The sequence below is a fragment of the Chelonus insularis genome, unplaced genomic scaffold (assembly GCF_013357705.1).
Source record: "Chelonus insularis isolate UGA/USDA-ARS -01 unplaced genomic scaffold, ASM1335770v1 contig_334_pilon, whole genome shotgun sequence".
NCBI classification, from domain to species: domain Eukaryota; kingdom Metazoa; phylum Arthropoda; class Insecta; order Hymenoptera; family Braconidae; genus Chelonus; species Chelonus insularis.
Window position 1 is genome coordinate 239180 of NW_023276502.1, and position 27478 is coordinate 266657.

The window sequence follows — 27478 nt, forward strand, 5'->3', positions numbered from 1 at the left end:
AATAAGGAGAAAGAGCCGGCGGCAGGGGGCAAATCACACTTAATTGATATCACAAAGAAGCCCTCTCTTCAGCACCGATAATATACCGGACTAGCCTAACCCTCCTTTGCAGTCTTGACTTTATAATCGCCAGTTCCTTTCCCCAGATTAAACACCGCCCGGATCCATGTTGAGTAAATTACTCTTTTCTTCCTTCTTCTAACTCTTTTCGTGCTATAACCCTTTTTCTCCTTCGATTATTTCCGTTGTCTTTCACCTTCTCCGCTTCAATACCTCCCTACACTGCATAATAGTTTGTATATGCACTTGGCCAAGATATCTATCGCTTAAAATCACTGCTATAATTACTACTCCTTGCCATAGATAAGCCGGCTTTGTACTTCCGCTCCATCTTCATGAATTTTTAATTATGTTTTCGATTTGAGGTGAAGGAATATTACGCGTTTAGAAAAGTGTTTTCATTAAGGAGTTTGTGTTTTTTTAAAAGCTTTGCACTTATTTACATTTTAAATGAGATGGAGTACTATTTTGCCCTTATTTATTCTCAATCATTGCGATAGATAAACAGTGGAAAACCACTATTATTAAAAATCTCAGAAGAAGAATGGAGAATTATTGCATCTTAATAAAAATTATTAAACCTGAATAATTATTAATAATTATATTTAATCATTATTAAGACTTTATAAAAAATGGCTAATAATTATTAAAAACTCAAAATAAATTTTAAAAAGAAACCAAATTGTTTTAAAGCTTTAGAATAATTTTAAAATATTTATTAAATAATTATTTTATTAAAAATTGGGAAGTAAAAATTTTTTTTTGTTATTATTTATTATTTATCAATTATTAGTAGTCATGAAGAGCATGAAATCAATGTTCATTCAATTATCATAATCAATCATGATAAATAATAGTTAAAGTAAAGAGAATTATTTTTATTCTTAAGAGCAATTTCGGTAATTGCACGAGTTAAGTAGCGTTCCTAATGTCAATATTTTTTCGTGAATAATGAAAAATTGTATGCAATCAATAAAAAATAAAAAAAAAAAAAGAATGCACTAACCGTCTTATCCGACATATTTCTGCGTTACTAAGAACCACAGTTGTGCGACAATCGGCAAACAAACGGGACACGCGATAGACCGCATCGAATTAGTTAAAAAGAAATATCTTTCCTTGGTCTATCCTACTACGATTACACACAAGCGCATCCATCGAATGTCTGCTTTCCTAATTCATTCGTCATTCAATTTTAATCGATCACTTTTATTCAACTTATTGTTTGCCATTTCAATTCTTTGATCTACTTTGGTGTCTGGCCACATCGCATTCCGGGAAATTCCAAAACAACTTTAAAATGTCTTACATACATATACATCTGTTGTGATAACTGTTGTGTATGTATAGATGTAATCCATCATACATTTTTTAAATGTACAAGCAACTGATTCTTATTCGTGCAGGCCCCGATTAATTTAACTTCAAGACAAACATCTGTACAAGTATAACATTACGTTTGAAATTATAAATATAATTCATAAAATATATATCTATATGTATAAAGCAAACATAAATTTAGAAAATTAGAATTGTCTGTAAATAAATGCTGCTTCACAACAAAAACATTTTCAAACTAATATTTACCCATTCAAATATTTCGTAAGATATCCCAATACTTTTATATCAAATATTTCCTTCATTATTGTTCAGGTAAAAGTATATTATATTTGACATTCTTCATTTTCTAAAGTTCACTTTAATTCCTACACCATTAACTCATTAAATATTAATAGAAATAAATTCTCCTTACTATTCTATTTATTATCTGTCATTAATAATAATTAAATAAATTATAAATAATTTACACCCATATTTATCACAAAGGCGTGATATGTTGAAATTGGTATAAATTAATCAATAATCAAAAAAAAAAAAAAATTCCTAAGACAATTTTCTAATTAATTACTATTGATTTATTTATTTAAAATTTATTAAACCGATCAACCTTTCCACGATAACTCGGTGTTAATAATGGCTTTAAATGATTTTCAGAAGATTAGAAAATCATTAAAGCATGATTTTTATGAGTTTCGATACAAAAGGCTTATTTATAGAGCAATGCTATTCCGAAGGTTTGGTGTTGAAATAAATATAAAAAAAATGCAACCAATACATATATATATATTTGTATGGTACTATAAGTAAATATGTGGTGTCTTATAATAAGAAACGTGTTAAAACCAAGTTTATCTATTCAAATATTCATGAGTTTAAAACGCGTTGTATTGAACAATGCTCAGGAAACGGTCATTAGAGTAAAGTCCCGATGCTTTTGCCGACCGTCCTATGTGCCATGCGCATGGTAAATTAAATTATACTGAGAGAGGTGTATCAAGCGAGGCGTGATTCATTACGCTTATACAAGCTCAGATATGTTCTATATGTACACACGTATCTGCCTACTTTCGCACGCTCACGCACTTTATTCCAGCACTGATATGGTTGATACATAAAATGTAACAAGTTAACAGTAACAGTGATACAGTGTATATTAGAAGAAAAAATGAAAAAATATCACTCGATTTATTTATATTCTCCTCAACGTGCGCTCCAGATTTTTTTTTCTCAGTCTGTGTTTATTTTGTGTGTGTGTGTGATGTTGTTACGTACATTTGTACAGAACATGAAAAGTCGTGGTAGCCCTTCATGTAGACACATACACATCAGGACTTAATGACCATCACTATGATTGTTACTTCAACCTATCTACAATACACGAACTGTAATGACGTTCTCTATGTGATGTAGGTTTGCTACAAGAACAAATTAATAATAAACGATCGTTAATTAATAATTACCCTCGATGGATTTTCGCCGAGAAGTAGATATAGACTGTGTAATACAGTGTACGTGGACTTCAATCACCTGCTAACTTTCATTACAATTAGAACAATGAACTTAGTCAATAGGACTTGTGTGAAATACCACATTTACTTGTTGGATTAATTTATTTTACGAGTTGTATTATGTTGGTGGAATTGATAGAATATTTTTTATGTCATCGTTTTTCAGGTCATGAACTTGAACTAATGAAAAGGAACAAACACTTTTTAGATTATTTTTTGTCTTTAAAAAATTATCGAGCATTCTAATGACTGATGATTAGATACAATTTTCAGAGTTAAATATTTTTTTAAGGAAGATTAATGGAATAAAAAGAAGAATTGATAATGATTTTTATTAAATTAGCAGAAGAAATAGATAATTATTTAATTTTTATTTAATCAATCAGTATTGATTATTTGAAACATTTAAAGTTTAAGAATTTTTTTTTTTTTTGTTAATAATGGAAGAAATGTTATATAAGATAGCAAGTATTTTGATGATAATTAATTAAATACAATTAAAAAAATCCTTGCAAAAGCAACAAATTAATTCTAAAAAGGCAACTAATTGCTAATAATTGTACCAATCTCTATTAACTCAATTACACCTTACCAAATACACTACTCCAAAACATTCCAATTTTTATTATGAATAATGCACTAATATTTTTTAATCAATACAAGTAATTTATTTAAAACACCAACCGCAATAAAAAAATTCCCAGCAAACTATAATAAATGTAGTGCTAATTAGAATTGATCAAGTTCAAAGCAATGAAAAAAAAATATAAAAAATATTGGAAAGCTTGAAAGTGGCAGTGAATAATACAAAGTGGAGTGAGGTAGGTTTTGATGGATGTAAAAATGAAAGATATAAAATACGTGAAGGAAGAAAAAGTATCAAGACTTGTAATTTACGGGTAATAGGTAAAAGTATTTTTTGCATTGACATTTACTAGGTGCGCGGTGCGCGGTCAAGAGGGTTGCTAATGACAAAATCAATGCGACATAATTAGACATGGCGACTTAGCTAGGCTACGGCTGACAAGCGACAGTCCATCGTGCGCGTTATCGCGAAAATAAACTGCGACGTAGTAACACCTGTAAATTATTGCAAAAACATCCCTTAATGTGATCGATAGAAACCTAAATATAAGTAAATATCTATGAAAAATATGAAAACACTGTGCTGAACTTTTGTGACGATTTTCCTAAGCCATTTTAAACCAATTGTATACCAAATTAAAGTTTAATTCTAAATACATGCATAGAAATGTATAATCAACAAAGAGAGGCATGCTTTGAATTCCTAGTAATTCAACGACACTTTCTGTTTCCATATATTACTATATCGAGGCATATAACAAATATATGTTGCAGTATATGCTACGATAAGTATCTCTCTTTTGATCAGTAACAGCTTTGCGCTTTATATTACTATACACATGCCGGCTTTGGAGCTCATTATTAGCTCATTACAAGTAGAAAACTATCTGAGCCGTGGTGTACATGTATTCTAAACTGATCTTTAAAATGTCCCCGTTGAATTTATACATGAAAAAAAATTTATTAAATGTCAAAAGGATCAGTATTCTTTTAATCTATTCATTTAAACCTTCTATTTAAAACAATATACTTTCGACCATTAATTACAATTCATTTGAAACCAAAAAAAAAAATAGATACATATTTTAATCAGATGGAGTTGTTTTCTTTTTGCTATGATGGCTTGATTAAAAATAATTTTGACACACTTTACATAATGACATCATCAGTAGTAACGATTAAAAAAATGTTTTCTAAACGAATTGTAATTAAATTCCATTCTCAAAACCTTGATTACGAAATGGAAATAACACAATATAATTTTGTTCAAGTTATTTAAATAATGACTTTCTAAGAATAAAATAAAGCATAATGATGGTATTTAAATACACTGCAGCTGCTGAAGATTGAAATAATTGAAAAAGAAGATTTAATTATTCTAACGCAACATTTTACTAACTAAACGACGATTAATCGATGCGAAGGTCAGTCGTAACACTAATCGAGGTCGTTTTAAATTACCACTAACTTGAACAGCTTTCTTAATGTATCAAGAAGACTTGATTGTATATATATACAAAGCCAGTATGTTCCTTAATGATTTTCCATAAGGGAGCTCCCCAGATTAAAAGATGCATGATCGTATAATAAAGTTGAAACTTGGAACGTTTAAAGCACTTTGATTTTCAATGATTAAAATAATGTATGACTACACTGATGACAATATTGACCTGAGATTATTATCCGTTAATTCTTTATTGCCATTTCAGTCACCTACTGATGATCGTAATGATGATGATGACTTCATCATCATGTAAATAATGTAAATAAACGTTTTTATTTAAGGATAAAGATAATAAGACATGCATATGTGTAATTAGCGTGCAGCACCCATGATGTTAGCACAAACAAAACTGTTAAAAGTCAACAAATGAATGCAGACACATTTCTGTACGAGTCATAATCATCACCCCTGATCAATACAACTTTTTATATTCTATAAAGCAACCATTTTATTTCATTTCCGGTTTTATTTATCCGTTTATTAGTCTATTTCATCAGATAAATAGCAACAAAAGTTGGTAGAAATCATACTAATTTGCAATATTAACTGGTTAGAGTCTATTATACATAACGTATGGAGTTTGTATATGCATATTATTGTAACAATAAATGAACGACAGAAATGCCTTGACCGAGTAACAAGGGCCAAGAAGAATATTTATTCTTGATTTATTTTTATTCCGATGCTTTTCTTTATTCTTTTTATCATTGACTTCTCCTCTATCTCTGATTGACGTTGTTAATTCGATCGTTGAAATCTCTCGTTTAATTCAACGGGATAATAAGAGGAGAATGAAAGAGTGACCAAGAGCATATCCCGCTGGGTCGTGGACTTTGAACGATAATTCATTAACGATGACGTGGAGAAAATATAGTATACGAGAGGCAACAGTGGAAGAAGAATACATATGTATATAGTTATGTTCAATGGTATTGTCTTCCTTTTACAAAAAGAACATTACAAGAAAAACTAAACTGCAATTATACTGCGGAAATATACAACCAGAGGATGACAATGTTGCTCCGAGGAAATCATTTATTTGCAGTTATCTAATTTTATGTCAATTTAGTTAATCCGAGTATTATAAAGCGTTTATTTATAATTAATACTCGAATTATTGTCAAATCATTTTACCACTTGGATTATTATTCATTTAAAGCTCTACTACTCAGAAGGTAAATAATTATTTTTTTTATTTATTTAAATTTATTTAAATGAGTTTAAGCTTGTAATTTAGTAATTATTTGTTTTTTTTTTAAGTGACTATTTTTTACTGTTTTTAAAAATACAACTGGTTTACCAGAAAGAGATTACCAGGCTCAATAAAACTATAAATGAAAAAAATGTTGGAGCTAATAAAAATATTTTTTGGAGTCACATGAATGGTGGAGATTTTTATTTATTTTTTATTTTAGTATTTATAAATCCATAGCCGTGTATCTTTTCGTACGCGAGTGGCTTCTTCTTTTGTAGCCAGATCACAAATAAAATCTCGTCGACCAATCGGTTGCAACCGATCCTCTTGGCTTTGCTTCCATTAAACGATGGCATGAATCTCTTATTGTCCTGGTCCCCTTGGATCAGATGCGGGCTTATTGTCTGACAGAATTATTACTAATTGCTATTCGTCCTTCGTGTGGTCCCAAGCATCACATCATACACTCTCTTCTCGTACAAACTTACTTATTAATGTTTATAGGTGCGCGCTTTTATGCTGTACACACAGAGAGAAGTATCCAAAAGAGAGGCAGCAGGGCGAGAGAGGAAAAAATGGAGGAAGAAAGAAATAAGGAAAGAATAAAAAAGAAAAAGAAAGAAAGATGATCACATATGTGATTCTTCGAATCAAGCATCGCTGAGAGTATTTGAGACGTGACCTCTCGGGAGCGAGCGAAAAATGCAGCCACGCCTTGGCATCAATCAGGCGCCTCGAATAACTAACTCGTCATTTATCAATTCGTGATTTTGCGAATATATTTATATCTCTTACTTTCTCTTGCTCTCTCTCTCTCTCTCTCTCTCGCTTACTTATATTTTTCTACTTATACTTTTATTTGTTGCTCTATACCCGCGAGAATGGCAATGCCAAATGGCATTGAAGACCACCCGGGTGAGATCTCCTGGAGTGTAAACGAGTCTTCAGGTACCTACTCCACGCGCTTGATAATCACATCCAATATGGCGTTTCGATAGATTATTGATTGTACAAATAATTATTGGGATTTATTCCCGTGGGCGATCACATTACTCCCACACGTTATATCTTTTTGTCACTCTCTAATATATGTTTATGTTATGGATATGTATTAATTCATACATTCAAAAATTTTGTTAATTTGAATATAATCATGATTAAGAGGATTTTAATTTATTTTTATTGCTTTCACTTAAGACACTGAAAAAAAAATTTTTTTTCAATGTTTTATTTTAATAAATTAACTTATTCTGGGTCTATAAAATTTTTTTACACGTTAAAAAATTTAATGAATATTTTTTAAATAAATCTTCTGAGTGAGTTATAAATATTTCTTTTAATTTTTTTGCTTTGTAAATAACTTGAAAGATGTATAAGATTATTATTAATAAATCAGTATTTACAGCTTGTTTTTAATAATTATAGAATTGAATTGTCGTCAAAGATTATTAAAATAATTATTATAAAATTTTAATGCTATGAAAAATATTGTTTACCATAAATAAAATTTATTATTCATTAAAATATTTAATGTGTGCCTATTTAAATTTATTTATAATCAAAAGGCTTTGATAAAAATAATTCTAAAACATTCATCAAAATATAAAGGAAATGTGTTCAAATATTTTTTAAATACCATCACTCAATAATTCTTTAAAAAACTTATTCTCAAAAATAGATGAATACTTCCCAATCGAGAACTAAATTAAGAGAACTATTGTGAAAGAGGATATGAACTAGAATTTTCCTTTCACAGGAAGAATTTTCAGAAACAATTCTAAAGAATTGAGATGATAATTAAACTTTCTTGATATTGAATAAAGTTTTTTTTTATTTTTAAATAAAGGAAAGAAAATTAGTAGACATTGTGTTAATATGACAGTTCAGAGAACAGCTGAAATAAATTATTCCCATTTATAATGAGAGAAATGTGTAGAATGTATCGGTAGATTGACATTTCTTTATATTTCTCCCTATACCTGCTTACTCTTTTCGGTTCTTTCTATCTATATGTGTGTATAATAAGAATGTACTCTCTAGCCGTCGGTAAGCGAATCAATGACTCACACGTTGAATGATTAATCACGATACACGTGCCCCAATGACCACCACTCATACTGCAGGTTGTGCAAGAGAATCCAATACAACCCTTATTCATCTATTCAGAGCTATTCAAACTATTTCATAGATTCTTCTCACTCGTAGGTCCACAGTCGATGTAAATACACCCATTTCTTATAACTCATTATTAATATTTATTTAAATTAATTAAACATAATTAACGATATCACTTCTGTTTCCAATGAATTTTAAAATTATACGACCGAATAAGAGAACACATCAGGGAGCTAAAATTTGTTCAGGCATTTTTGGAATGTGTTGTAATTATTTCCAAGAACAAAATGATTAACGGTTTTTTTTTTCTCCTTCGATTATTTAAGTCGATACGTAATTCAAAAATTTTTTCGAAATATTTTCCACTGTTTCTGACAATAATTTAAGCTTGAGTAATTTTCCTACTTTTTTTGTTTTTCTGTCATAAAAAATATTTAATATTAAAACATGAATTAAAAAGAAATCTATAAATATAATAATTATATATATTTATGCACATATTTAATTAAATTCATTGTTGGATGATTTGTTAAGAATTCTTCGAAGTTGTGGATATTTAATAAGATTGAATGAAAGAAGAGGCTACACAACCTATGTTGAAGCGTGGTAAATAAGTTTGAATTGAAAACTGTGAATTTTCAGCTTTTGCAAGCAGGTGTCCAACGTACTACTACGAGGGGGGTGCTTCAGGTGGCTTGCCGAAAGACCCTAAAAACATGCAGGTCGACCAGATGTTTACACGTCTACAAGCTGAAAGATCATAAAACTTGTAGCTGGTCACATTGTTATCCTAATCGAGACCAGATGAAGTAAGCAAATTTCTCACCTAGATCGCTGTCTTTCTCTAGCACATCACTGGTTTCTAGCACTTTCTAGTCACTAGTTAACTAAATCTTTGTCATTATTGTCTCCAAGTAAATTAATGGTTTCTGCAACCTTCACCACACCAGTCATCTCCCTAATTCTATCTAACTCAAGTCTTTAAATGCCTCTGCCAGACCGGAACTAAATAATTCCAGGTGAGAATTACTGAAAAAATATTCGAATGTTTAACATTTGAAAACGAATAGAAAATTTATTTCTAGTATTCTAGAAGCCCTAGCATAGATAAATTCTACTCAAAATGAGAAAATAATTTTTTAAGGTTCATTGAAGCACTTTTATGAGTTTTTTTTGTCAAGTAATTACCTGACTGGTGGAGAAAAGGGCTTCCATGTTGGGGATAATTTTTTATATACTTGGGAAATCCCCCTCTAGTATTTTTTTATTAATTTATATTGTATCCACACAATGCAGAATATTCAGAAAAATATAAAATAATTTCCTTTAGCTGGCTTGAAATTTCATTAAAATAATTTTACGGTACCAGCATTGACTAACAGACTTTGCCCAGCCAGGGGTTTTCTATTTTCCTTGAAAATGTTACCTGCTAGGGTCAACAATAGCTTGGAGCAGCAAGTACTGACCAGCAGTAAAGTGTAAATTAATACTAGCCAGCTCAAGCCTCCTACAATCATTATTTTCTTGATTAATCCCATTACTTTACTATTCTACTATTTATAATCTTCGACCTGATTGTAAAACAACCTTTTGTCCAGCAATTTAAATCTCATGATTTTGTGGTAAAGATGTATAAACAGATTACTAAAAGAGAATAACCTAAAATTTAGGGGCAGAGGATTATAAACTTTAGTTAAGACTTTGTTTATAAACAATGATGTAAATAATTAGACTGGTGAATAAACCTGAATTATTTGAATGCCATTGCAAAAAGCTGTAACATTAGCTAGCACTAAACTATCTATTCATATACCAAGGCATAGTTAAATGTATTCATTATTGTATATTAGTGGAATTCGCGCTCGAAGCACATTTGCAATACTTTAGGCTTTAGGGTATATATGAGCTTAATAAGCGACGCGAGTGCATGAGTAACTGCACGCAAGGGTTTACAACACGACGATACAGCTAATTTTATCTAGAGACTACATAGTTGCAATGCATAGAGTACTGTCGGCTTTTTGATGAAATGGAAAGAATATCTTCGCTAAGTTTAAGATCCTAAAGTAATGAATTAGTAAAGAATAAAAAAAAAAGTATGAAAGTTATTTAAATGATAATTTTAATAGATATTTATTATTCAAATCGTTGAATTGTGTGGTAGATACTATTGCATATGTTGAAGCAATTATTTAAGGGGTAGATAAGCAACCGATTACTTCATAAAATCATTATTATATTTTTAAATAATGTATAAATAAATGAACTGTTTTCAACCTGATGAAAACTTTTATTATATTTCTATTTATGTTTAATAAATAATGCATTTTAAATTTTACAATAACAAGCACTAAATAATTCTTTTTTTTTGCAATGTTTGTATCAATTAAATTTATTGTTTGAGATTAAAAATTTGTTTCACGATTTAATAAAAGTATTTATTGATTTTAACAATATTTAAAGATTGAAAAAATTTTTTTTTATTGAAAATTCTCATAGCAGGAATTAGTTTAATAATTAATTGAACAATTTGAATAATAATAACTAAATAAGTAACCTAATCATTAAATAAAATGAAGTAATGATGAATTTTGTTCATACTCCAACATTTTCTCTTTTTAATTTATATGTAAGGAAATAATTATTTTAATTGTTAGAAGATTCTATATATATTGATGATATTTAATTAATGCCTATCTTATCATTATTTGCATAATAATCTTAAAGAGAAATGTTAATAAATAAAAGATATATTGAATAGATGATAATAATTATTAGTGACTATTTGGAATCTTAAAAAGCCATTTTACTGAGCAAACTGATAAGCAGAGGATAAATCAGTACGTGAATACCGAAGAAGCGATGGAAAACTGTATAAACGCAGCTGGTACAGCGGAGCGAGTAAGAATGGTCTGCAGAAGAAGAAGGTGGAGTGAGGTTGGTGGGTATATAATGTAAAAGCACTTGATGGGGACAGCATGGTGGCGATCGCCGGGTGTTTGGAGTCTCGGGATTGGCTGAATCAGTGGAAGCACGTTTTGCTCGGGGAGGTAAAAACTAGTTCGGCCGGCAGACCCCGCAATCGGCATACCGGCGACACGTCGCAAGCTCGTCTTTTAAATCACCGACAGACACTTCAAGGCTATCGATAACTCGCGGCACGTCACTTCTCTCGAAGGATGAGAAGAGATTCTGTATAAATGCACTGAATCAAGCGGCCATTACTTTTGTTATTCAGGCGCCAATACTTTATTAGAGTATGAGCTTTAGTATCCAGATATTTATGTGATGTATGCATGCATACATGTGTCGTTACTGTGGCTAAATAATTAGAAAAAATTCAAGCATGCTGTGCAACAGGATATATATAATTATTTATTGTTCGTAAATATATTTGCCTGACACCTTTTATCGTTGATATTTATTAACAATTCACTGAAATATATTCTTTTTTACACTCCAATCGAAAAATTTTGATATTCAATTATTAAATTGAATTAAGTATTGATAAAGAGAAAAGGAATTTATTACAATTGTTTACAGGACATTAGGACATTTTTTCCTGCATTCAAAACGAATCACTACAAGCAGCAGAGGTGAAGAAAAAGCATTTTGTTAGCTCAAAAAAGAAAGTAAATACACTTGGATTGAAGTAAAAGGATAATTAGAAAGAATGTGAAGTATTTTAGCTGAGAAGGAATGATTGTTTCTCGCCAATATAATCCGGTCTACGTAACTCTGTTGCACTTGGATATTACTATTACAGTTGACCCGGAGCCGATAGGCCTTTACTTGTCGTGATTGCGTGCTGTGAATGCAAGGGATGATTGAGGGTATTTTTGCACTCTATAAAGTGCACAAATTGAAAGTTAACCTACACGCGACGTCTGCACAGACGTTTTGATTATAAAGATATGGGAAATGATGTATATAGATATATAATATATACATTATGGTGCTTGGTATGTGTTATTATATTGTATGATGAATTAAATGAAGATCGAAGAAAAAGGAACAAGATATTCCAAGCACGTGTGATGAGAGTGTGTTGATCGAAAATCTCCTGTGTCAAACATCACATCCGTTGATGTGTACCACACGAGTCTGAGTCTCTCTTGGAATCACTGTCCAAATATGCACGAGGTGTGGCGCGGGCGCCCACACCAAAATTACACCGGGATGTCTGTACGTGTCCAAGAGATTAAGTCACCGTGTAAATACTACCCAAATATATATATATATGTGCGTGTGTGTATGTGTACTTTGCTGGAGCAGAAATAACTCTTCTGAATTAATGCCTTCATATGTTATAGATATATCTACTTAAGGATTATCAACTAATGAAGGAAAAAAAAATTCTCAACTTGTATTCTCGCCAAGGAAATAACTCAATTTTATTCAGAACATTTGTTCATTAGGTATTATTTTTTTTTTTTTATGATTCTTCGCTTGAAACGTTGTTGATGTTTTTAACATTGCAATGGTTATGAAAATTATTGCTATTTCATAGGTTTTGAGAAAACATAAATAAAAATATTTTGATAAGAATTAAAAATAATTACTCAGCTGATAAAATATTTAACTCTATTTCAGCACATTTTTATAACTATTAATTTTTTTTTTTTTTTATTACTAAGACCCTGATAAAGATTGCAAATAATTTTTATCAATACTGTGAAAAAATTTTTTGTTATGCATAAAAATGTTTATTTAATTAATGAAAAGAATTTGAAATATTTGCAATAAAATATTTTTATTGAATTTGATGAAATTTTGTTTGATGATAACTTTAAATACAAGTGAAATTGGATTAATTATATTTAAAATAATCGAGTAGAACTAGAATATATTTTTTTAATAAATTCTTTTTTTTATCTCAAGCAACCTTTCTTTTTTAAAATAAATTTGAAAAAAATACTCCTTGTTCACAGTCAATGTTTTTTCTGTCTCATTAAAAAACAATCGAGTCATCGAGCAAAAATATTATTCTTTATAATTACTATTATTTTAAATACAACACTGAATAAAGATACCCTTATAAATAATGAAAAAAAAATACCATCACGAAAGAGGAACAATTAGAGCTAAACTCTTGTTTTCTGTCGTTAATAATTTTTTTTTCTGAGTATGAATAGTTGGAAATTATTGACATAATTACAGTTAATAACATAATAATGAAACATAGAGAATAAGAAAGCAGGACATATAAATGAGGAGGGCGTTAAAAATAATAAAAAAAAAAGTATATAATGGTAGTTGAAGGGTTTGGCGCACGTTTCGCGCTGCACTGATGGTTGAAGCCAATGGCTATCTACCAACTGGACACATCTTATCTACCATCTCATCTCTCACTCAGTTACAAACCAACTGCACGCATGACTGTGCCACCACCGGCGACGATTCCAGCCCTTTGGCTCTCACCCTCTCGCAAACTACACACTTCTCTCTCTCTCAGCCGAGGTGTAAAAGTAGGCATCATTTCTGACGCGTTATAATTCATCGACGAGTAAAGTTTATCAATTAAAAAAATCTACTCGCGCATAAAACGCGCCACCCGCGAGAAAGAATAGGAGCTGGTACATATGTGGATGTAGATAATAGAAAAAAAAAGGTAAAATAATAAAAGATATGACAGAGAGATTCTATGCCGCTGGCATTCTTACATTTATTTACGAAACTGTACCTCGCCTCAGCTCTTTTGTCTCTTAATCCCTAATCCGCAATCAGGGGCCCATTGTCCGGAACGAGATGGGGCCTCAGTAGGTCGGCACATATATGCGCGACCATGCCCGGTGTCCCATAACTTGCCGGGGAGTTGAACGCAATAAGGAACGAGCCTACTGGGATTATGAGAGATTAAAATCATCATAGAGTAAAATAGAAGTGAAAAAATAATAACCAACAGAATAACAGAATGAAAGAGAAGATGATAAAGAATAATAATCATCATCATCTATGGGGGCTGCTATATCTTGCTAAAGAAGTAGTCATAAAGAAGAAAGAAAATACAACTTGCACATGAACACACACGACACTACTATAAGGATCATGATGATTTTTACGTATTTAAATATGCTGATTCGTTAGTCAGTCGGATTAATTTGCTAAAACCTTTCTACCTTATCTCTCTCGACATTCTCTTTTCCCACTCTCTCTCTCGGACTTCAGTGAAACAAATATAATGTGATAAAAAATCTCTCAGCTATTTCTTTTGATAATTATGTCGATTAATTAATTCTTTATCAAATTATTGTGATAATAAATTCAACTTTTCTTGGAATAAAAATTATTATTTTATTTTTTGTTGGAAAGATAAATAATTTATTATTCTTTGAAATTGAATTAATAAATTTATGAAACTTAATAAATAAATTTGTACTTTACTCAGGTTGTTATTTTTATTTTAAATAATTAATTTTTAAATAATAAATTGCATGCAATTTTATGTACAAAGAATAATAATTCTACATAAATTATGTTATAATCATACTGAGTACAATGCCAGATAATAAACAAGATAAATTGCATGATTGTGTTTTAGTAGAATAACAATCTAAAAAATTTTAAATAACTCAAGCAGGTCTAGAAAGCTTAAAAAAATATCTGTATTTACAATAATGTAATAAATAATATTACAATCAAGTGTAATTCATTTAATTTCAGTCAAGAAATTTATAATTATGATAATTTTAAAAGTACAAATGTTAAATACTTCACTTAAATAATAGAAAATCGAATAAATTTATGAATCCCAAGTCATTCTCAATTGTATACAGATATAACAAATAAACATCGTTGACATTTGTTTAAACAGCATGGTGAAATGCTATTGATAAAATTCACCTTTAATGATGAACTATTCAGAGATCTATTTATAGTTGAAGACAACGAAAAACTAAAATTCAAATAAAAAAGTCTAAATGTGTATGTATGGTTATATAGAATGTCATTGACTCAGTCGAGCGTGGAAGTAAACCAGTTTTTTAACGATAAAGTCGATTTTTTAACGATCGAAAGTTTACTATATATGTGTAATATACTTTAATATGGTACAAATGAAAGATAAACAGCCAAGGAAACGAAATAAAAGGAATATTTTAAATTATTACTGCAGTTTACAATTAAATATGAATAATATTATTATTGAAATTTATTATTTCTCTTCTCAGAATTTTTTTAAAATGCTTTTTATCTTGAATTTTTTCCAATGGAGTAAATAATTCCAGAGAAAATAAAAAAAAACTGGTTACTTTATATAATTTTAATCTAGATTTTATTTAATAATAGAAAGAAAAAAATAATATTTCTCAGCAAACAACTATTTTAAAGAATTTTTTAAAATTCATTTTTAAGTCCAGAAAATGGAGAAGAGATAATTGAAAAAAGAGTAAATAAGTGAAGAAATAAATTTCTCAGTGAAAATATGTTTCAGTAATGTAAAATGAATATAAATGTATGGATATTATGTTAAACTGTCCAATTGAAACATTTTTACATGTAATGGAGCAATAAACTGCACAACTATCAAGACGAGTAGTATGTATAAGCAGTAAGCTTGGAATATGATAGGAAACTAAACGTCAAGATACAGATTATTGTTTCGGCTTAGTAACAGACCGTTAAAATAATAATGCACGCGTTCATATATGAGCTACGATAATAGATTATGATAATAAATGGCATTGTGTCAACATAAAAGCAGTCACAGGACTCTACTCCGGTCGCGCGTATTTATGCTTCACACCAGTATGATGAGAGAACCGGCTTTTGTACCATCAAAGTCTCGTGCTGCTGCTGTTGCTGCAGGTATAAGTGTCGTCATCCAACCAAAACGAATAATAAGCTTCTATATGTATTTCAAATAAGACTACACTTAATGATCCTACATGTAGTTTTTTTAATCAAGCTCATGTTGTGTAGATAGTCAGCTATATGGATCATTTAATATTCGTTCTAAATTTCGCTCAAAATATCAGAGGAAAAAAATTAATTGTCATATTCATAAAAAAAAAATACAAATTTATTTTATAAAAATTCCTCTGAAATATTTAATGAATTTTATTCATTTTTTTTTATCTATTGATCTTTTTTAAATTCAATTTTTTTTCGTTCTCTGTAATTAAATAAATGAGTTGAATTGAATGTGAAAAATAATTATAATGTAAAAAAATAAAAGCTTCTTTGTAATTTTCATAATTCAAAAAATTTTTATGCATCAAGAATACAACATAAAAAAAGAAATTACTATTATTTTATATATTTTATGCTTCGTAACGACTCAACTACACTTTTTTTTACTATTGTAATTTTTTTTTTTTTCACCTACACTGTGTGCATTCCGAGAAACGTTAAGATACAATCACCACAGTTAAAACATTGTATGTAATTTTAATTTGTTAATAATTTCTAATCCACTAGTTTTATCATATAAAATTTTATCGATATCACACGCATAATAAGTAAAAGACTATATTTTTTTTTTTTTTTTTATTCACTTGAATAGATTATTGTGTTATTCTCATGTTAATAGTATTATTTAAATTGCCACAAAGTATCGTGAAACGACACGCAGTCGATTAGTATATTTATGCTTTTAATTCATATAAACATTTAAGCCACACGCTTGAAAATGAACGTATAGAGTTTTGATGCACGCGTGCGTTACAAATCGAGGTAACCCTTTTGCATTGGAATTCATATTTTTTCTCCACGTTCTTTCTTCCTGTTAGAACTCTCGCTGACTATACAAACGCGTGCGAGATTCCCCCTTTTATTTAGCATCAAATGTTAAACGTGAAACTCTTCTCAGTCTAACTTCGCACGCGCCACTCGACATTTTTCTTTCTTCATTTGTTCATTCGTATTATGTACTTATAATACATATCTACATACATAATGCACAATTATTCAACTAATATGTTCACTTAAAAAAATATTAAAATTCATCTTTTCACAGGTAATAGTAGGCATTAAGTCACGAGTGATTTTGTTATTTGTACACTGTTCAATATTTTTGTATTCACGTCATCTTTTTTTCGCCAAAAAAAAAAATACTTTTTGTTTTTAAAAATAATGAACAATGAATTTTTGCACACATTGCGTGATACGCGGAGACTTTAACGCGTGTGTGATCCGTCGGATAAACTATATATAACTCACTGAATTGGACTTGAGAGCGTGGAAAAATTTCCTTCAATCACAGTAATTAACATTAAATTTTAGCAAACGAATTTTTAGATTTTTTTTCCAAGAGTGTAAAGAGTGTTCTTTGGAGGTTAAAAAAAATTCAACATTTCTTATGGCAGTATGATGAAGTTAAAAAGAGAATGATGGAGTAAAAAATAGTGGAAATGTTAAAAAAAGCCTAGTGTGATACAACATAGTAAAGAAATTGAATGATTGAGTATGTACTTTATTAATTAGACCGTAAGAATTACGAAACACTACTGTCGTCAGTCTGTAAGAATGTAAGAACTTAACGTACACCAACGAAAAAGTTTGTTGTTCTAATTAACTCCAATGAAATAAAATGTTGCAAAATAGTATAATTAACAGTCACACTTGTTCATACGACGATGAAAAAATCACTAATTAGTAAAATAGTCATGTACTTTTATTATTTCCACTCAAGAATTTGCAATGAGAATAAAAAGTGCTCTCTAGTGTTTTGGAATGATTAATTATAGGAATTATAAAATACTGATATCTGTCAACTGAATTTTAAAAATAGTTAGAAAGCGAATATTTCAAAAAACCTCTAACAATTTAACTAACTTTTAAATTCAATTCAACGTATTCTCTCAAATCGAAGCTTGTTTTTCAATTCAGCACAGAGAATCAATCTTTCTAATGATGCAAAATTTACCTCCTGTCATTTGAAATATTTCTAATGAAGATTTTTTTATCGGATATAATTCTTTAAATCCAATCCAAATCTTCTAAATGAAACTAATTAGATTTTTATTCAATCAAGTTTCGAGAAGAATGATTTCAATGATGATAACTAGCAATTCCTGTCATGATTTAAACGACAAAACATCGTCTCTGTATCAAATAAACCGACATACTGAGTATATCCCTGCTGAATGAATCACAACAATTCTTGCAACAATTTCACAGTTTCCACCACCGAGCCCAGCTGTGACTCAAAACCGTTTGTAAACAGCTAATAGCAGTTACTTTAATCGTAGCACAATATCACGTGCCACACGAGTAGTAGTTGTCGAGAGAAAGGTAGAGAGAACCTACCGGTTTCCTTATCTCATTCAGATCAAAATCTGACGTGCCGCACGCGTTTCACGACTTCCGCGAGGCACCCACGGCCACACATCCGTTCTTTACGAGCTTTTATATAAATCCCGAGTTCTAATGACTGCAGAACGGCCTGAACTCTTCATCTATACTTGCACCTATACCCAACTAAAGCCAATAAATAAACCATGTCCATCAACATGCTGACGTATGCACATCAATCTATTGATTAACTTGCAATTAAAACCTTTCTTTCATCAACTCCTTCATTATTATTGCTCATTGTTATTCGATATTTATCGAAATCAATACCTCCTTTATGATTGTATCAATTAATAATCATTCATTATTCTCAACTTTCATCGCGTAATCACTGGATTGATAGGCGGATTTTACTTGGATTATTTTAGATTTTCTCTTGCTTTGGAGATGTCAGAGATTATTTGTTGGAAATAATTTATAGACACTTGGTTTCATTAAACGAATAAAAACTATATCACATCATTAATAAAGCTGCTGCTTACATATATCACTATATGCACTTCACATACCTGGGTTCATATCCTGAATAAAGCTTCCAGTATTCTTGTCTCGGTGATTCGCACTTTACTTATTTTAACAATCACTTTACTATTTTTTTTTTCATTAGAAATGATAAATTAAAAAAATTATTTGTAATGATAATAATTATTATTGATTAATCATCAATTAGAGCATAAAATTAACACGATACTGAAAATATTCTTGCACCAACTCTCAGTACAGTTTAATTAGCTTTCACTGAAATCATTAACTGTCACGTAAATATTTATATGCAGCAAATAAAACACCGCACAGTTTCTAAGATATGTTGAGAGAAGTATTATATGATTATTTATTATTATTATTTATGGCAAATAAAAATCAGTAACGATTGTTGTTGTCAATTAGTTTAAATTGTTCCAAATGCTCACTTAATAATTAATTTTTTTCTTCAATCTGCATCACTTTTGTAATCACTGAATCCTGATGTTAATATGCAGGTGTTGGGGTAAAAAAAATAACGCCAACGTTTTATCAACAAAAGAAAAAATAAAATAAAAATATAAAATATCCTTCGCACTTGTGAACAATTAATATAGCACCCCTTTGATTTGTGATCTTGATTAGGTTAACAATATGAGATCACAAATAATCACGTTCGTAATGTCACACACTCAATTGAATGTAATGAAAATTGTAGCCACTATATCACTGTACACTGTATCAACGTTCTCAATATTCAAATATTTTTTATTACTATTTATTTATTTTTATTACGATTACTATGATCAATTTAACTTGAAAGATTATTAAATAACGTGTCCCACGTTATGATAACTATTTAATCGGCACACGTTTGTTGTAAACGAGAAAACCGAGCTTTGGAGAGTGTGTGATCGCGCGACGTGCTTAGCTCGTGGTCAGGCGTATAGTAGGTGTGAAAGCGCGGGGTATTTTAGCCTAAAGGCGATATATTAAAACTGGAATGGAGGTATAGTCTGGAACACCGGGGGCCTGGACGCGCGCGCGTTTACTCTCGTGGTTCCACGGGCCACAAAACGTCAGGGGTATGTACGGGATATATTTTAATGAAGAAAGGCCGGACAGCGAAGTGCCCACGTCGGGTCGCGCTGCCGAACTGTTCGCTCCCCGCCCCTCCGCACCGGCTTTCCACCCCTCCGCAGACTCTGAGCTACCCCCACCACTCGATGCTGCGCTGAGTTGCTGAATCCAAAGTGTCGCGAGAGTGGGGGTTGGGGGCGTGATTTGTGCAGTCTAGTGGGCGGAGTTTATCGGTGTCCGGACATGGGTAGTGTGGACTGCTGCGGATCGACAGTCGGGGAATCTCAGCCCAGACAGTTGGCAGAGAGGGAGAGGACACATGTCCTCTCCTCGACGCGTTGTCCCACCAGCTGATGAATAGCGCGCAGGAGCAGTCCAAGAGGACGTGATCCAACGTATACAGATAGACTCTCTCGGTGGTGCAGGTAGGGGTCACTTAGCACCAACACCAGAGGCTGAAATTTCCCGGATATCTTCCCGGTAATCTTTCGTCTCGTGCGAGCTACTCCCACCGGACATATCGCAAGCGTTGTTATGTATTTCTAGATACTCTAGTGGACGTTCGCGTCGATCGATGATCCTGGATTTCCGCTCGCAGTCCTACCAAGAGATCTACAAACATCCGGAAGCTGATGCAACGATTGAGTTACTCTTGTCGGTTACATTATACTTTCTATATGCACTTTATACATGTTTTTAATCCTTCAAGTGTACTCTTTTTTCTCTTCAAATATTCCCCATTATCCTCTGCATGTCTTTCGGAGTATCTCTTTTGGAGTGAGGAAATTATTTAAATGACTCCTGATTCATTTTCATCAAGAGAAAGTTATCTTTAATGAAATTCAATCTTCTTTTGTCCATTATGAATATTCATCAGGAGAGTAATTTTTTATGATAAATAAATTAAATGGAAAATGATGTTAAGAGAAATTAAATACTTTTCCTTTGTTTATTTGTTTACGTTGTAAATACTTGTTATACTTCTTTTTTATCTTCTCCCATCTTTCCTTTTTTATCTTAACCATGTGGATTTTTATGTAGGTTTCCTTTTTTTTTTTAAAAAAAAAAAACCTGGCTATCGACTTGTCTCATCTGTGACACCTATGGTCGGGAATATGATTTAATCGTTCATAATCTATATTTATCCCCCTAAATTTATGACAAGTTTCGGAATAATTTTTATATTAATAATGAATGATTATCGAATAAAGATAATTACTGAGGACACAATTTATGAAAACATTTTTACTGAATTAATGAAAAGGCAATGAAGAAGCTTGGAGAAGCAGTGCGTAAATTTTTTATTGATTTTTGTAATAAAAAAAAAGGGGAATAAAGGTATAACGAAAAAGGAGGGCTCACTAGGGAGAAAAAGAGATGACAAAATACTGAGAATATGTGAATGAATGATAGAAGAGATGACCTAAGGAATAAAGAAAGAGAAAATATACTCCCACTTTTTTAAAGGCACAACAATACAGACACTGCAGCGTAGTTTTACTACACTTTAAGAATTTTGAGATGCGAATGGCCTTCGGCCAGGTGCAGTCTCACCGTACATAAAGAGGGAAACTCGTAAAGTGACTCCGACGCCGCTTTGGATCTTTCTTTTCCGTTTGTGAATGTCAACTCATGACTGTATAGTTGCTTAAGGGCGAGTGAGAAGCAAAAAGCGACATCGAATGAAACATAAAGTGAGATGGAACTATTGAAAATAAAAGATGAAAAAATTGTATATATAGGTATATCACAATATCAAAATCCGCTCGAGCTTTTATTCTCTGCTCTGCACACATCAAAAGATTAATAATAATAATAAGGGTCGACACATTAAATAAAATTCTGAATCAATAATAATAATACAGCTACGTTATTTTCTTTTTTTTCTCAACTGACAATGAGAAGGATGGATAAATAAACCTAACGCAGATGTTTAAAAATTCCTCGAGGTGTTATAAAGTAATTTTAATGGTCAGATTAATTTTTTAATTGAAAATTAAATTAAATAAATTGAAAAAAAGCTGAAATTTTTCTTTCTGTAATTAAAAATCAATAGAGAACTTAAGATTATTGATGAATATTTTTTAAATATTGTTTTCTGAATTAAAAATGATAATTAAATATTAAAATGAATTATATTCATTGAGAGAAAAATTTTTGGTGTGCAAATGAATGTTTATTTAATCAATAAAAAGAATTTAAAATATTCGCCATACAAAGAGTATACAAATGATAGTTCAATCATGAATAAAATTATACATTTAAAGATGCATGGATGTTCAATAAAAAATAACAGATCAATTCAATAAAATACTAGAGTAAACCAATACTCAGATAATTCTATTCAAAATAATTTAGCACAATAAAATTGCATTCCTTCGATGAATTGTTATTTTTCTTTTTAAATAATCATTAGAACTAAATCTATAAAAATATTACTATGTTAATTCTAAGAATATTAGTTAATAAGAATTCCATGAAAACTAATTGACTGTTAATCTCTCTTCTACAATATGGAATATTTTTTTCCAACAATTGTACTTGGATTGATTAATCTGATTACTAAAACGATTTTTTAAAGCCATTAACTAATCATGAATTATTAATGTCTGAGTATATATTAGATGAAAATAGATGAAGACAGTAATCATTTAAAAAAGAAAAAAAAACAATAAATAAGACTTTGACATATATGACATATAGTTCAGACAATAAAAGAGATGAACTTGTCGATTATTGCGGCAGATGATTTATTATCAGTTGGCTAGGTGTTTTATGAACAGATCCATCTTTTTAATTAAAATATTTTTTTACATAGACATAGCAGACATTTTTGTTCATCAATAATTACAAAGCAGCTACACAAAGCTACAGAAAAAAATAACGAAATGTAAGAAATAATAAGGGAGTATAAAATAAATAGAAAAAGTGAATTAGTCATGTTACTGTAAAATTATACCTGCACACGCGAAACATTGCGAAGGATTAAAGTTATACACGTTTTATACGATTCAGTAGTCAGCGAGTATCTCATGGACGTGCGGGAAAAAAGCATGTAAAAAGGTGCTGGGACTGGAGTGAACAGGTCCATCAAGCTAACGCGCGGAATTCCGGGTTATGAAGAGGGATAACTGGGGCCTTCACTGCAGCATCAGCACCGAGTTGGTTGGCCTGATGGGACTTGGTAAATAAAGATAGAGATAAGGGGAGAGGGAACAATGTAAGGATTGTGAAACGAAAAGAGAGACAATAGTTGCTCGAGAGAGCTAAGTAAAAATAACCAAGAAGATTTTTAAACCGCTTGAATGGAACGCGCGGGTGCCAGGTATAAAATCTCTACCTGATGAGTGTTGGGTCCAAGCGAGTCTTCTAACATCTAAGTCTAAAACACTTAACAACGGATATATGTACACATGCTTTATATATCATGGACACACATTTTATTTTTGATGGAGAAAAAAAATTGCTGCTTCTATCAAAACTTGACAAAATATTGCTCCAAGTCAGGAAGTCAGTGAGTATTTATTTCTATTAGTGTTCTAATTGTTTATAGAGGTAATTATTAATTTCTTTTTCTTTACGATTAATGAAATTATTTTTGACAGTGCAAATGGTTTTACAGAAGACGAGAAAAACTCTCTGTATGAATTGCAAGTTGTAAAGTGTGGAAAAACCTATTCATTGATGAACATCAGGTATTGGTTTTTCTATGAATGAGTAGAGGTCAAAGAAACTATGGAGTACAATCAACTTTGTAGAAATTTTACACTTCAAACAATGACTAAACCTGTTAATTAACATAACATCACGTTTCTGGTCGTTTAGATTTGCTTGAAAAAAATTTTTTTCGACCGTAATAAAAATTTCAAACTGCAGTTTTCACTCAAAAAAAAAAACATCTGGATTTTAAGATGAGGTAAAAAAAAATTTGAACTTAAAAAATAGTAAATATTTTTCTCCATTCTTGAAAAATATTCCAAATGAATTCAGTAGTATAAAATGCAGATTTTTTTATTTTATTGTTTAACAACAAACTGTTTATGTTTGTGTGCAAGAAAAATGTTCCTTCAAGCAAAATTATGCAGTTTAGCCCCTTGTATGGTGGATATAAATTTTTTATACGTTTTCCTATCACCCGTACGACAGTGTGTCAGGGTCTCATGGTCAATTTTCATCGGCTTATACCTAAAAATAAACCATATGTAGGGAAAGTATCAAAACTATGGAAGTTACAGAGGTATCGTCAACAGTACGGTAGTCTTAACCTACCTCACTTGAAACTTGAATGTCCCTAATTTATAAAAATTACCCCTTTCACTTCTCACATATGCGTGCATGTGATGAGGGATATAACATTTTCCCCCTTATTTTATATATTTTATAATATATTGCAAGGGCAATTATAATAAATGCGTCGAACATTGATTATATACCGATACATAATAAGAGATTATTAGTTTAAATGAACTGTCACGTATTCAGAAATTTGATATTCATGTCGTACACATTTTTCAACCTGTATCTTTGAGTATATGCCGTACGTGGAAAGAAAATCCGAAGGGACTAGACTGCTGGGCGCCTCCAGACAATGCTTGGATCTATTCTAAATTTTTTAGTAAATTTTCTCAGAATCTTGATGTAAAAATTCCATGATCTAATCCCTTCTAAGTCTTCTCTTATTCTGATTTTCAATGTAAATTTATTTAGAATTGAATTATTTTTATCTAGTATTTTAAAATAAACTCCTCAACCAAAATAGGGAATAATCTCTTTTTCGAATTCACAACATTCACATTTCAAAAGAAATTATTCCAACTGTCAGGAGGTATTTATGAACAATTATTTCTGTTTAATAATTTGAATAATTAATGGACAAAGTTATTATTAATTTTTGAAAGAATTTTTTTCTAGAATTTTAATGTAGAATGATGATTCAACGTATTTTTATTTTTCTTTTATTGTATTCTGAAATACAAAATTGATGATTAATTTTCTCAATCATCAATTCTAAGAGTTTTTAAATTTTTAATTTGAAAAATTATTGTTTACTGAATTGAATAAAAAATGCAAATAAATAAATAAGAAGAAAAGAGAACAATCCAATCAATCAGTTGGAATGTCTTTTCATCTGATTTAGCAAACTAATCCCCATCATATAGAATATCAAAACGTCCAATAGAAAATCAGACTAAATTTCTCTTTTAAAAAAAAAATGAAGACTCTTATGATTGGTCCATCTAAGGTGAAAATATCCTCAAATCTAAAGAATATGGTGAGATGCACGTGAGAGAATATTGTCCCACGGATTTTGAGAGAATAGAATGTCAGGTATACGAAAACCAATAGATTTTTCCATGGAGATGGACAAGCGGGGGTCTAGCAGGTGATGCTATAACTCTCGTTCAAACAAAAATATTGTTCTTGCACCCTTGTGACGATTTTGAAACGTTTCGTGAATTACTTTAGGCTTTGTCTACCAAAAAATGCACTAAGGGAACCCCCGGTGGATTTTATGGTCTCTTTGACACTGCGCGGTTGCTGGTTCCAGACACTATATGTAAGCCTTTTAATCTTTTCTGTCGATAGTTTCCATTATTTTCTTAAAATTTACCTGAACCACCATAACTGGTGGCATTTCAAAAGCTGTTTCCTGTGTTGCACGAATATATTAGGTAGTTGTATAAATTCTAACACTTGGTTTTTCATGATGAATTATGTATTTTTAGTCTCTGGGGAGTTAGCTGGTCCTAAATGACCATCAACAATGAGCTACAATTAATGGTTTACAGGTTTCTGTATAAAATTCATATTCCAAGAAAAATATACCATTTAACGCAACAATAACATACTATTCTTAACTATTAAAAAATCATTTTCTTTTACCTTTTTTGATTTTTTATAGAGCAGTAAAGGGATGAAAAAAATGGTGTAATAAAAAACTAGTAAACTAGGGAAAATAGGTTTTTAATTGCATCCCCAATTCATCGGAATATGATATTTAAAATTAGGATACACAATTCTGAGAATTCTTGAGAAAAAAAATTTAATTTTTTGAATAGAATATTTTTTATACACACATATCTAAGAAATTACATAGAAAAATATAAAGAATAATTTTAAAATAATTGTTAAGATCCTTTTAGACATAATTACTTTGAAATAATGTATTTTTTTAATCTAGGTAAAGAATAAATTTTTTTAATTTATTCATTACGTAAATTTTTTTGTTGCATTAAAATTATATAGTTTTGTTAATTTCGTATAATTATTATTGTCAAGGGTAATATTCATAAAAGTATCATTACTTTGTGCGAATCAATAATTTCGTTGATTTTTCATATTTTTTATCATGTAGTTAATATTCATATTCTCAGGGTAAAATTATATCGAGAAGTTAATAGAAAGAAAAGGAATATGAGCTTGAGGCATGAGTCAAATTAACGCAATCAGCTCTCACGCGAATGCAAGAATGCAAAATCACCAATGAGGGTGGAATAAGTATGGTGTATAATTGCAGGAGAAAGAGCAGACGCGAGAAGTGAGAGAGAAAGAAGGCACAAAATTTTTCGGGACCTGTTCCATCATGACCGTGAGACGTGTTCAGATACGTTGTTTAAAGTCTAGACACAATGTTGGACCCCAGAATTAGTCGGGCCAGCACGAGAAATGAGGGGGTCTCTTGTGGTACCTCACGGTAATTAACAAAATTAGTCGTAATTAGAGTGTACTCTGCCGGCCCATGTATATTTTGTCTTTCTTCCTGCTAAACTAGCACTGTCTTCAATTTTGCTTAATACACATATACATATATTATGGATCTATTTTGTGCTATAACTTGTTCGCACTTGGCTTGTCTTCTTTTTAATGCTAACGAAAAATAAATAATAATGATAGAGATGAGGAATGAAAATTATTTTTAAAATTTTGTTTGAAAGATCCTTATGGCAATTATACGTTAATGGTCGTAATGGAACCATTTGCGAGAAGGTTATTAGAAGAGAAAGTAGTCCAAGATGAAAATGATGGGAACCACAAAAAATTTTAACAAGTCTTTGTATTATCTTTTATGAAAACGTTGGAATATTGTACTATTGTGCATAAACTTGTTATTGCAATTACTTGTACACTTAAAACGCAATACTCTCATAGAAAGTACCTAGTCTTATCAATAATTGTTAACAGAGATAACAATTAATTTAAATAAAAAAATAAATAAATAATTGATAAATTAAAATTAATATTATTTTTCTATTGAATTTTAATTATTATTAATCAAACTATTGATAATATTCCTCACAAATAATAAGGGATTTGTTTAAAAAATACTTAATAATT

At 30.5% G+C, this 27478-nt stretch overlaps 1 protein-coding gene across 5 annotated transcripts in view; it reads right to left on the reverse strand.

Annotated features, from left to right (window-relative positions):
* zfh2 (Zn finger homeodomain 2) overlaps positions 1 to 27478 on the reverse strand; it is a 204684-nt gene that overhangs the window by 92165 nt on the left and 85041 nt on the right. Inside the window, exon 1 of one of the 5 annotated variants that reach the window (XM_035082034.1) lies at positions 19111 to 20199. The exons of the other annotated variants lie outside the window; for them this stretch is intronic. The gene's annotated coding sequence lies outside the window, so the exon portion shown is untranslated. Of the gene's footprint in view, positions 1 to 19110; positions 20200 to 27478 lie in introns of those variants that run through there. 5 annotated transcript variants of the gene reach the window in all.